General features: G+C 41.1%; 1 protein-coding gene across 3 annotated transcripts in view; it reads left to right on the top strand.

The window, feature by feature from the left end:
• fsip1 (fibrous sheath interacting protein 1) overlaps positions 1–13,238 on the top strand; it is a 450,012-nt gene that overhangs the window by 354,508 nt on the left and 82,266 nt on the right. The gene's annotated exons all lie outside the window — the stretch shown is intronic.

Here is a 13,238-nt window from a genome sequence, read left to right as displayed (position 1 = left end):
ATGGCACCTGCCTTTTCCATTCTCTGTGTTACATATTGCACGGACATCAGGCTCACTTTTGATATCCGCAAGGACATTGTGTCTTATGTATTAAATGACTGGGAGAGGTTCAAAGTGTGGACTGATGATGGTACAGGAGATAATTATAGTACACAGGAGCACTATAAGACTGAAATGCTTAAGCCCTTCACCTATGGTTCTGCATGTGAGTTGATGGCTGCCGCTGAATTCTTTGATTGTCGCTTTCAAGTGTACCGAAATGGGCAGATATTTTACACCTTTGGAGAACCGTCAATGCCTCTTAAACATCTTAGATTCACAGGTGACAATTTGAGTAGTGGACACTTTTGATGTTTATGAATATTTCAACTCTCAAAAGCTGGATGCGAAGTTATTGATGAAGCCGGTTGTATGCTTACATCGATTGACACATGCTGAATGTCACTTCAACACAAATCCAGCTGATTATTACAGCGGCAATCCAAGCTATGAGAACACAGTATAAAGGAAGCATATCAGACGTCGTGGTAGATTTTCTGATACAGCTAGACGAAATCAACTTCGTGCAGCTACCGCCAAATACTCGCAGAAAAATCCACAAATTCATAGGGACGCTGTCGCTAAATACTTGCAAGCACATCCACAAGTTAATAGGGACGCTGTCGCTAAATACTCACAACAACATCCACAAGTTAATAGAGACGCTGTCACTAAAATACACGGAGGTAAATCCACAAGTTAATAGAGCTTCTGTTTCTAGATACGATCCCAATAATGAAAAGCGGCTCATACGAAAGCAACAGGTTTGGCTCAAAAAAGCCAATTGTGGATTTGCATACGACCCAAACATACATTATGAGTCTGACAAAACAGTACACATTGGATCTATGGATGTTCACTGTGACTATTGTCAAGCAAAGAAGTGGAAATGCGAGTCTCCTGGTTTGTGTTGTAACGGTGGTAAAGTCTTTCTCACTCCTTTATGTAAGCTTCCTCACCTTCTTGAGGGCCTGTTAAATGGCGAACATCCTCAAAGTGAGCATTTCTTGAACAACATTCGAAAGTACAACTGCGCATTTCAAATGACATCATTTGGTGCTGACCAAATCGTTGAGGGAAATTTTATGCCTTCATTTAAAGTTCAGGGACAAGTGTATCACTTGATTGGCAGTCTTTTACCTATGCCAAGTGAGGAACACAAATTTTTGCAAATTTATTTTGTCGGGGACGATGAAAAGGAAGCACAAATCCGCTGCGCTAATTTTTCTGGACTTAACATGCCCTTGGTCAAGCAATTACAAAAAATGCTCCATGACTGTAACACTTACATCCAGGACTTCCACTCCACAATGGACAGTATTTCAGATAATGACAAAGACTTCAAAGTTGTCATTCACACAGACAGAAAACCATTACATGCACACAAAGGCAGATTTAATAAACCCACAGTTCATCAAGTTGGTGTTGTCATCGTTGGGCAAACGTTCAACAATAGAGATATTGTCTTGAAAACCAGAGACAATAAACTGCAACGCATTAAAGAAACCCACAGATCCTATGATGCACTTCAATATCCTCTCATGTTCTGCTATGGTGAAGATGGCTTTTCTGTGTCTATACCTCAAGTTCATGCTACCAGTAAGTTACCTATGAACAAAACCGTCTCTGCAGCAAATTTCTATTCATACCGGCTTATGATCAGACAACATCATGCTAATAATATCCTTTTCTTCCGAACTTTATTAAATCAGTTTTTAGTTGATATGTACGCAAAAATTGAATCCGAAAGACTAAATTATATCAGACTAAATCAAAAAAATCTACGGGTTGAAAATTACATTCATTTAAAAGATGCTATTGACAAAAACGACACTGATTTAGCAAAATTTGGTCAAGCTGTGATATTACCATCTTCCTTCAATGGAGGTCCTCGCTATATGCGTACACAAGACGCAATGACATATGTTCGTCGTTATGGCCGCCCTGACTTATTCATCACATTTACTTGCAATCCTAAATGGCCTGAGATTACTGAAATTCTCCTACCATGTCAAAAACCTCACGATCGCCATGACCTTATCAGTTGTGTATTCGCAAAATGATAGACTTGCTCACGAAGAGTAACATTTTCGGCTGTACAAATTGCTACATGTACACCATAGAGTGGCAAAAGCGAGGTATTCCCCATGCACACATTCTATTGTGGCTAAAGGATACGATTAAACCAGCTCTCATCGATCAACTGATCCGTGCAGAAATTCCTGATCCACACACTGACCCTGCCCTACACAAAATAGTAAAATCCAACATGATTCACGGCCCATGTGGACCTCATAATATCAACTCGCCCTGCATGATTAACAGAATATGCACTAAGAAGTACCCGCGTCCATTCATCTCACAAACTCAAACCGGAGAAGATGGTTACCCTCAGTACCGCCGGCGTGCACCTGCTGATGGAGGTCATACAATTAACATCAAAGGAGTAGATATCGATAACAGATGGGTGGTCCCTTATAGTCCTGTGCTGTCCCGCTTCTTTAATGCTCACATCAATGTCGAATTTTGCAATTCAGTAAAATCAATCAAATACATCTGCAAGTATGTTAACAAAGGAAGTGACCAGGCAGTATTTACAATACAAAATCAAAATGACGAAGTATCTTGATACGAAGCTGGTCGTTGCATTAGTAGCTCTGAAGCAGCCTGGCACATTTTCTGTTTTCCCATTCACGAACGTTTCCCTCCGGTCGTTCATCTTGCTGTGCATCTTGAGAACGGGCAAAGAATTTATTTCACAGAAGGCAATGTTGCCGATAAAGTACACAATCCACCACAAATGACCCTTTTAGCATTCTTTGACCTTTGCAAACACGATGAATTTGCTAAACAACTTCATTGTAATGAAATTCCATCATATTATGTGTGGGAAAACAACATGTTTCGTTGAAGGAAACAGGGAAACCCTGTACCAGGATATTCGGGAGTAAAAAAAGGATAATGTACTGGGACGGGTCTACACTGTATACCTGAATAACTCTGAATGCTACCATCTTCGACTACTGCTCAACAAAATCACAGGTCCCACATCTTTCAAATGTCTCAGAACAGTTAATGGTGTCCTACATCCGACCTATAAGTCAGCCTGCAGTGCACTCGGTTTTTTACATGACGATATCAACTGGGACGAGACTCTGCAGGAGGCTGCTCTATCTCGCGCACCTCAAAAGATCTGTGAACTATTTGCTGTCATGTTGGTCTTCTGCCAAATGGAAAACCCCTTAAACCTATGGGAAAAACATAAAGACAGCATGGCAGAAGATGTTAGGAGACAGACTGAAAGAGATCATATACGAACAGAAGTCCACCAGTGGTTACATTTGATCTATAACAAGTGTCTACAGTTGCTTGAAAACTACGTCGTTGCTATTGGAGGTCAATCTCTTCATCATTACGGTTTGCCTTCACCTTTAACAGAACTGGCATACAGTGGTGTGAAAAACTATTTGCCCCCTTCCTGATTTCTTATTCTTTTGCATGATTGTCGCACAAAATGTTTCTGATCATCAAACACATTTAACCATTAGTCAAATATAACACAAGTAAACACAAAATGCAGTTTTTAAATGATGGTTTTTATTATTTAGGGAGAAAAAAATCCAAACCTACATGGCCCTGTGTGAAAAAGTAATTGCCCCCTTGTTAAAAAATAACCTAACTGTGGTGTATCACACCTGAGTTCAATTTCCGTAGCCACCCCAGGCCTGATTACTGCCACACCTGTTTCAATCAAGAAATCACTTAAATAGGAGCTGCCTGACACAGAGAAGTAGACCAAAAGCACCTCAAAAGCTAGACATCATGCCAAGATCCAAAGAAATTCAGGAACAAATGAGAACAGAAGTAATTGAGATCTATCAGTCTGGTAAAGGTTATAAAGCCATTTCTAAAGCTTTGGGACTCCAGCAAACCACAGTGAGAGCCATTATCCACAAATGGCAAAAACATGAAACAGTGGTGAACCTGTCAGGAGTGTCCGGCCGACCAAAATTACCCCAAGAGCGCAGAGACGACTCATCCGAGAGGTCACAAAAGACCCCAGGACAACGTCTAAAGAACTGCAGGCCTCACTTGCCTCAATTAAGGTCAGTGTTCACGACTCCACCATAAGAAAGAGACTGGGCAAAACGGCCTGCATGGCAGATTTCCAAGACGCAAACCACTGTTAAGCAAAAAGAACATTAGGGCTCGTCTCAATTTTGCTAAGAAACATCTCAATGATTGTCAAGACTTTTGGGAAAATACCTTGTGGACTGATGAGACAAAAGTTGAACTTTTTGGAAGGCAAATGTCCGTTACATCTGGCGTAAAAGGAACACAGCATTTCAGAAAAAGAACATCATACCAAAAGTAAAATATGGTGGTGGTAGTGTGATGGTCTGGGGTTGTTTTGCTGCTTCAGGACCTGGAAGGCTTGCTGTGATAGATGGAACCATGAATTCTACTGTCTACCAAAAATCCTGAAGGAGAATGTCCGGCCATCTGTTCGTCAACTCAAGCTGAAGCGATCTTGGGTGCTGCAACAGGACAATGACCCAAAACACACCAGCAAATCCACCTCTGAATGGCTGAAGAAAAACAAAATGAAGACTTTGGAGTGGCCTAGTCAAAGTCCTGACCTGAATCCAATTGAGATGCTATGGCATGACCTTAAAAAGGCGGTTCATGCTAGAAAACCCTCAAATAAAGCTGAATTACAACAATTCTGCAAAGATGAGTAGGCCAAAATTCCTCCAGAGCGCTGTAAAAGACTCATTGCAAGTTATCGCGAATGCTTGATTGCAGTTATTGCTGCTAAGGGTGGCACAACCAGTTATTAGGTTCAGGGGGCAATTACTTTTTCACACAGGGCCATGTAGGTTTGGATTTTTTTCTCCTAAATAATAAAAACCATCATTTAAAACTGCATTTTGTGTTTACTTGTGTTATATTTGACTAATGGTTAAATGTGTTTGATGATCAGAAACATTTTGTGTGACTAACATGCAAAAGAATAAGAAATCAGGAAGGGGGCAAATAGTTTTTCACACCACTGTAACTTGCATCCAATCCTGAGTACTTGAAAGAGACATCTTACAACACCTCGCACTTGGCCAATATAGTCACAAATAATGAACGGTTGCTAAATAGTGACCAAAAGTCAGTTTATGAGCAAATCATGACCAGCATTGCATCTACCACTGCCACAGTGTTTTTCCTTGATGCTCCAGGAGGAACTGGTAAGACATTCCTAATAAACCTTCTCCTTGCAAAAATCCGAGCAAAACGTAACATTGCCATAGCTGTGGCTTCTTCTGGCATTGCTGCAACTCTTCTACAGGGTGGCAGAACTGCTCATTCAGCTTTCCAACTGCCTCTGAACCTCAACCATACTGAATACCCCATGTGTAACATATCAAAGCAGAGCAACATGGCTGAAGTGCTGCAACATTGTCACCTTATTGTCTGGGATGAATGCACTATGGCACACAGAGCAGGTATTGAGGCTTTAGACAGGACCCTCCAAAACATCCGAAACACCAACAAACTTATAGGAGGCTTGACAGTGTTGCTGGCTGGAGACTTCCGCCAAACCCTTCCAGTCGTGCCCAAAGGAACACGCGCTGATGAAGTTAAAACACCTCTGAAATCTTCATACCTATGGCCACAAATCCATGTTGTTACTTTAAAAATAAAAATGAGAGTTCATTTGAAAGGCGACAAAAAAGCCGAGGAATTCTCTACTCTTCTGATGAGTATAGGTGATGGCACCTTCATACAAGAAAACCGTAAAATAAATATTCCTACAAATCTCTGTCTCATCGTAAATACCTTACAAAGCCTTCTTCAAAATGTTTACCCCGATCTACGAAATCTACACCAAAATGACGTCTCATGGTTAAGAGAGAGAGTTATCCTGACACCAAAAAATGACATGACTACGACTATAAACCACTTTTTACTTCAAAATCTACCTTCACAAACAAAAACATATCAATCTGTTGATTCAGTTGTAGAAGTAGAAGACACAGTTCATTATCCAGTAGAGTTTCTGAACACTCTAAATCCTCCAGGCACTCCTGAGCATAATCTCATCTTGAAGGTTGGGGCATCAATAATGTTACTGAGAAACATACAGCCACCAAAACTTCGTAACGGCACGAGACGTCAGGTCACATCTCTACAAAACAACCTAATTGAAGCAACTATTTTTACTGGCAGTGCCTCAGGTGACACAGTTTTTATTCCTCGCATCCCTGTTATACCATCTAATCTCCCATTTCAATTCAAACGCGTTCAATTTCCAGTAAGGCTCTGCTTCGCAATAATAATTAATAAGTCTCAGGGACAAACACTACAAAAGGTTGGCATTGATTTGAGGCAGGATTGCTTTTCACATGGCCAACTGTATGTTGCATGCTCAAGAGTGAGCTCAGCACACAGCTTAGTCATATTACAACCAGAGGGCCGAACTGACAACGTGGTATACAGGGAGATCCTTAACAATTAATTTTTTACATATTTTCCCTCAGTCTAAAAATGTTTACTTTTTTCTTAATAAAAATATTCAGACAGTATTTCACCACTGCAAAGCGCTGGTATTTATCCAGGATGTCTCTGTGCATTGCTGCAGTCATCTATCCCTTTATCCTGACTAGTCTCCCAGTTCCTGCCGCTGAAAAACATCCCAGCTTGTGGACAACTTGAAACTTGAGTTTGATAATGATTAGGGTTCATTGATTCTAGTTTGTTTCTTCTTCCTAATAAAGCAGATGTCTTGGAAGCGGCCATGTGTACAGAATGAATGAAGAGCACCTCTAAATATGAGTGGATGGAATTCGACCACTGCAGGGACACCACAGAACAGGAGGCAGCTTCCATTATTAATCATTGGCAAGATTACTGAAGACTGATGGGTTAGCAGTTACTGGAGTCTGTTGTGTAAAATCTGAGAAAAATGTGGCAGTTGGATGGCACAGTGCTATGGTAACCCTGGGGTTTGATAGGGTGCCCCAGACCCTTGAGTCATTTTAAGTCCAGCAACCCTTAAATAAGTAAGTCCAGATGTTAGGAGGTATAAATTAAAAAATGAGGGGGAAATATATTTATAATATTGCCAATATTGCAAAGCCAATCACCTGTAAAATAGGCTTAAGGGGCTGCACTTGTTTGATTCCCTGCTCTCATTTCTTTGTAGTACTTCTTTTTCAGTGGATTTAATTTAAGAATACAGACATTGGAAAGCTTTCGTCAATTGCTGTTCAGACTTTGAGAAAAATATCCAGTTTTCCAAAGTTAATTTCCTCAGCCATTTTTTACCATCCTGTCAAGGGCACTCTCACACACACACTCATTCAGACCGAGACAATTTACCATAGCCAGTCCAACTTCCTGTCCATCTTGGTTATGTTGGGGAATGTGAATTAGCAACAGATAACCCAGTGAACAGAGGGGAACATGCCAGCACCGCAGAGAGAGCAGAATACATCATTGTGCTTTTGTACATGGAAATAGAGAAAGCTGTATCCATTTGTTTATTTCATAAACTTGAAACGCTCATGCCACTGCCTCTCCAGCCATAGTAACTTGAACTTTACTTTGCCTTTTTTCATCTGGGTTTAGAAGTCAGACATTTTGATAATGTTTAACTTGACATTACAGACATAGATGAGGTTGCTGCAGTCCTAATTAAAGGTGGGATTCCTCAGTCAAGGAAACCTTTGTGTGGGTTTGGTTTTATTACCAGGCTTCCCATGACTCAATCCAAGGTGGACGAAAGCCTGTTTTGTTGTGTTTGACAGGTGTTATCATACAAATGTACAGAGAAAGTGAGCATTAGAAATATGTCCAGTGTTCACAATCGCTAGGATACTGCAAACAGTAGAACTGGAGGTGACACATGACAGTGGCACTGTGTGTGTGTGGTGGCCTCCCACTGCTAGTCCTGTCAAAAACGTGGCCAGAAAGTTCTTTAAAACATTGTTAGTTTTTGTTTTATATAGTGTCTTTACAAGATAGAACTACCACGCCTTTCATTGTACAGAATCAAAGACCTTAGTTGAGCTGTATAGGCAGAAAGTACTTGAAAACCCAGCCAATCCAATTTTTTATATATAGCATTTCAGAGCTCACCATAACAAATCCTTCTTGTTGACCCATGGTGACACTTAGCCCCCTCATGGGCCCCACAGGACAGCAAATACCTGCTGCCCTACCCCTATAGCCTGCCAAAAGCTGCCGTTCCACTGTGGTAATGCATTTTATGCCATTTCTGTGTGACCCACTGAGTTTGAACCATTGTGATTTACTCCTTGTTTGTAGTCCTTTTTTTTCATCTCAGCTCCCAGTCCAAAGGTATGGACTTGGCGCCATGTTCTATCATTACCTTAAATTGTCATTTTACACACTGTAGTGTGATTTTGCTACTTGGTGTTTTGTAAAAGTTGGGTTTAGCAGTAACTTTAATTGCTCTGTAACACTAAGTGTGGTAGAATAAAATGATCTCCTGGCGGGTCTGGGGTCCTGATGTGAGCTGGACTGAATCTATGCTGAGAGGGCAAGAGAGTGAAAGTGGGTCCAGGAGGTATTGGTCTGTGAGTCAATGTGGGGCAAGAGGGAACATCACCCACCTAAAGTATCAGTAGTCTATTTCGTAATCACACCCCCTCCCGTAATCATCCCGTCTTTAAGTGCACATTTTCTCATAAAGTCGAGTATTAAAGTTGATGAGGTGTTTACTGTAGCTTGGTATGAAGGCCAGGCAAAAGAAAGGTAGTTGGTGTTCAGGGTAAAGAGCAAGATGGGTGGCCTTTTGGTTTAGTTACATAACGCCTTGTCTGGTTTAAATTTGCTATTTTGGAGAGTCAAATTTTAAAATATGTGGAATGTTTTGTTTACTGAACTTCACATCTCCTTAGCAGCAGTGTGCACCTTGAAATTAGTTTAAGCTTTCACTGCTTTTCATGTTTAAGACACTGCAGTGTCAGGAATGCACTGAGGGCTGGGCAGATGTTAAATAAAAGGTGTAGGCATTTGGACGGGGGCTTTTGTCTGATTAGGATCAGATTCTCTTGAAATTCACTTGGGATCTGTTCCAGTGATAAGAGATGAGAGAGGAGTGAGTACTGGCAGGGCCCCTTTGTGGATGCCGGCAACCAGACAGGCAGCTTGAGACATGTCAGTGTGGCTCAGGGTTTATGGATCATCTCTTTAGGAGGATATCCGGGCGAGCTGGTCTAGCTCTTCTCTGGCTCGTACAGTGAGAAGGTTAGAATATTGTAGCTATCTATCGTATAGTGCCTTTCATATTTAGCAGTCTTTATCATACCTGAAGAAGTCTATAGACATGATTGCACATTCTGCTCTGACATTCTCTCTGATCTTTCCAGGCTTACTACTCATTATTTTATGAGTCATCAGTTTTTGAGGTCTCTATCACTCCTATCCTCTTCCATTTACCTGATTCTCCAACTGCTGGTATGACATGTATTGTCGTCTTGTCAGGTGACCGGGTGACATCCTGCATCAGTTCAAAGTTTCAGCCTGCCTCCCTTTTCTTTTGGTTTTGCTGCTTATTTTTGAGTGTACGTATGTAATTTATTTTATAAGTTTAGAAAAAAAAATGAATTAACCTTCTTAATATTATGTTTACTACCAGATTAACAAGACAAAAGCATTGAATTTTTTACATGAACAAAAAACGTTATTATGTGTAAGAGAAATATATATCTAAATACCAAAACGTTAGCCTAATCACAATATTAAAGGTCTGTCAAGTGCACACTGCTATACTGATGCAGATTTAGTACACTTCTTTTGTGTGACATGTTTTGAAATAGTCACAAACACACTTGGGCACTGTTTGAGCACATAGTGGAAGATTTTTTTTTTGTAATATATTTTTTTTTGTTGCTCGTGCATCACATGATAGAATGCCATTGCCTGGCCCACATGATCGACACTATCCATTGTACAGTATCACTGTCGCCCACCACAGCGCAGTGCTTAGCGACTTCCTCATTTCTCCTGACATGAACATTGTCCCAGATCTAAGCCAGTGATATACAAGTGCAAATCAATATGCAGTAATTTGTATGCAAATAGATAATATATGGGCATAAACCAATACAGTTCATATCAATGACATCAGTATTATATGCATACAGACAAGTAAACTATGCATGCAAACCTAACATGTGAACATGCTAACCAATATATTACAAACAAAAATATATGCTTTCTGGCCTGTTTAGTCATTCATACCTTCTGCATATTTTAGATGATCATATGATACATTTCCAACAGTGGTTTCCCTCATCATAGTCATCTTTATTAGTGAAATGTAGGTGTTTGATGAGTGGAAAATTAAAGTCACTCATAACTTCACAGAAAATGGGTTTGTGGACTGGTACCATCTCTTAACTGGTTTACCCATAATGCCCTGCAGTATCAGGAGACTGAAAAACACACACATGTCTTCTACAGTGACAGGCTGTCAGTGACTGCATCAAGCTGATGGTTTACTGTGACTTTTCAGACACTGTTCAGCATAACGGTGTAATTCAATAACTGTTTTGTATACCAGACTATCATTGAAAAGTCTTAAATAGTCTAGATAGTCATGATCACTTTTCAACCAGTGTTACCCATGAATTGGACAGGGAGGACACACAGGATTGTCAACAGTTGTATGAAGCCGACACCAAACAACACTGAAACAAACTGCCCGTTTCAGCAACGGATGACCAATTTACATCCTCATCAGGGTAGCTCGATTCAAGCAATGGTTCACTCTGTTTTGGTATAAAACTGAATTTATCGTTTTCCATTTGCCATTGAGTTTTTGGTGAAAGGCTCTGCCCCATTCCTGAAATTTGATGAGTTACCATAAAGTGGTAAAACACATGACATTTAGCAGCATGATGTTATTTTATTTACTAGGTGATAGCGGAATACCGTCCCAGCTTGATTATGATATGCATTTTGCATCATAAGCAGAGCAGCTTCTAATAGCAGATTCATGATGGTGATTAGTGCTTGGAGCAATGGCATTATGAGGTTGTGCGGACCGCCCCAGGTAACATCATCAGAGGAGATGACTCACAAATGCTGCTATAAAACTGCCTATAAAATTTTGGTGCATCATTTTGGGCTGTAAACACCAAGGATTGGGGGCAGTTGATGAAATGATTTAGTGTCTGTAGGCTGAAATCACTAAGACAGAAACCCACTCGATGAAACGATCAAGTATCACCACACCAATTATAGAGGGTATTACCGAACTGCATTAAACAGCCGAGTGTCAGTGCACTGCATTGTTTAAGTATGATCAACTCTCTGGAAAGGAACTCTGCTAATCAAGTTACCAAGCAGGTTATGGAGGTCTTAATCTAGCCTTGATTACCTTGGTTATTTTAAGAATCCACTCAGGCTGTGTGCCCAATTTGTGTGCCTTTCAGAGGGGAAAACACAAATGTGTTTGGGAGCAGGAGAGAGCAGGAGTAAATGGGATGCAACTTTGTGGAGAATGGAATCAGAAAATCAATACTATGGAAACCTCTGTTTGGGAACACACATGCAAGGTGGCAAAAAGTCAACTGGAGGCCACTAGAAAGTGACACATCAGGATCCTTGGGATTTTCTGGGATATAAGCTAGTGTCATGACTCAGAGTTTATATTGTGCACTGAACACAAGCCAGGAGCACAAGTGTAAGGTACACAACTTTCAGTTCTAAAATAGTTCCTCCTTTGGCAGAGTAACTACAAAAGTTTCTTTCTTCTTTCTCCTCCTTTACAGGCATGTGTTGCTCAATTACACTTCTGACCCACATGGTTGAGAATAGGAAACTCTTTTGATACTTCAAGGGTCAGAAGGAGCTTGCACTTAACAGGGGAACCTCTTCCCTGTAGTTCCCTACAGTGGTCCCAAGGATCCCAAACAGTGCCACCTGTTCAGAGCACATATGTTATGCAGCCCTGACCAAACAAGAGCATGGCCACCCAGCATACTGAGGAAACATCTGTCTCTGAGAGGCAATCTTCCCTTTCTTTCCATTTCCTTCAACTCCTGACCAAGAAAGGCACCAGCAACCTTCCCAAATGGGGCACAATGCTGTCCATGCCCCATTAAATTATATATACAATGTATTTACATGTTTGGGGCTACCAGGCCATGACGGCATCCAGGGTTGGGGGAAAGATCCTGTCCCAAGTGGAGGAGTTCAAGTATCTCAGGGTCTTGTTCAAAAGTGAGGGAAGAATGGAACATAAGATCGACTGGCGGATCAGTGCGGTGTCCACAGTGTTGCGGGCTCTGCTTCGGTCTGTCGTGGTGAAAAAGGAGCTAATCTGTAAGACAAAGCTGTCAATTTACCAGTCAATCTATGTACCTACCCTCACCTATAATCATGAGCAATGGGTAGTGACTGAAAGAACGAGATCGCAAATACAAGCGGCTGAAATGAGTTTCCTCCGCAGGGTGTCTGGGCTTTCCCTTAAAGATAGGATAAGAAGCTCAGTCATCCGGGAGGGGCTCAGAGTAGAGCCACTGCTCCTCCGCATCGAGAGGAGTCAGATGAGGTGGCTCGGGCATCTGATCAGGATGCCTCCTGGACGCCTCCCTGGTGAGGTGTTCCAGGCACATCTAACCAGGAGGAGACCCTGGGGAAGACCCAGGACACGCTGGAGGGACTATGTCTCCCGGCTGGCCTAGGAACGCCTTGGGATTCCCCTGGAAATGCTAGAAGAAGTGGCCGGGGAGAAGAAGTCTGGGCCTCTCTGCTCAAGCTGCTGCCCCCGCGACCCGACCATGGATAAGCAAAAGAGGATGGATGGTTTTTTGAATCCTGCTTTTGTTTTTGACTCCAAATTTGCTGATAGTGTTTTTGGCTTTGAGAAAAGACCTTGTTGACTGCTGGGTTTCACCTTTAGCCTGTTCTTTGACTTATGACCAGAGGTGGGTAGAGTAGCTAAAAATTGTACTCAAGTAAGAGTAGCGTTAGTTCAAAATAATATTACTCAAGTAAAAAGTAGTCATCCAAAAAATTACTCAAGTAAGAGTAAAAGATTATTTTGTGTAAAGACTACTCAAGTACAGATTAACTGTTTGATCATAATAAATGATTTATTTTTTAGAAATGTTGTAATAAGACAGACAAAAATTTAAAGTAATGTGCAAATTCTGCTATTTCCAAATAAT

Source organism: Polypterus senegalus, chromosome 18 (genome assembly GCF_016835505.1).
Source record: "Polypterus senegalus isolate Bchr_013 chromosome 18, ASM1683550v1, whole genome shotgun sequence".
NCBI classification, from domain to species: Eukaryota; Metazoa; Chordata; class Cladistia; order Polypteriformes; family Polypteridae; genus Polypterus; species Polypterus senegalus.
Note: the sequence above shows the minus strand (reverse complement) of the source record. Positions and strands in the feature narration are given on the sequence as shown.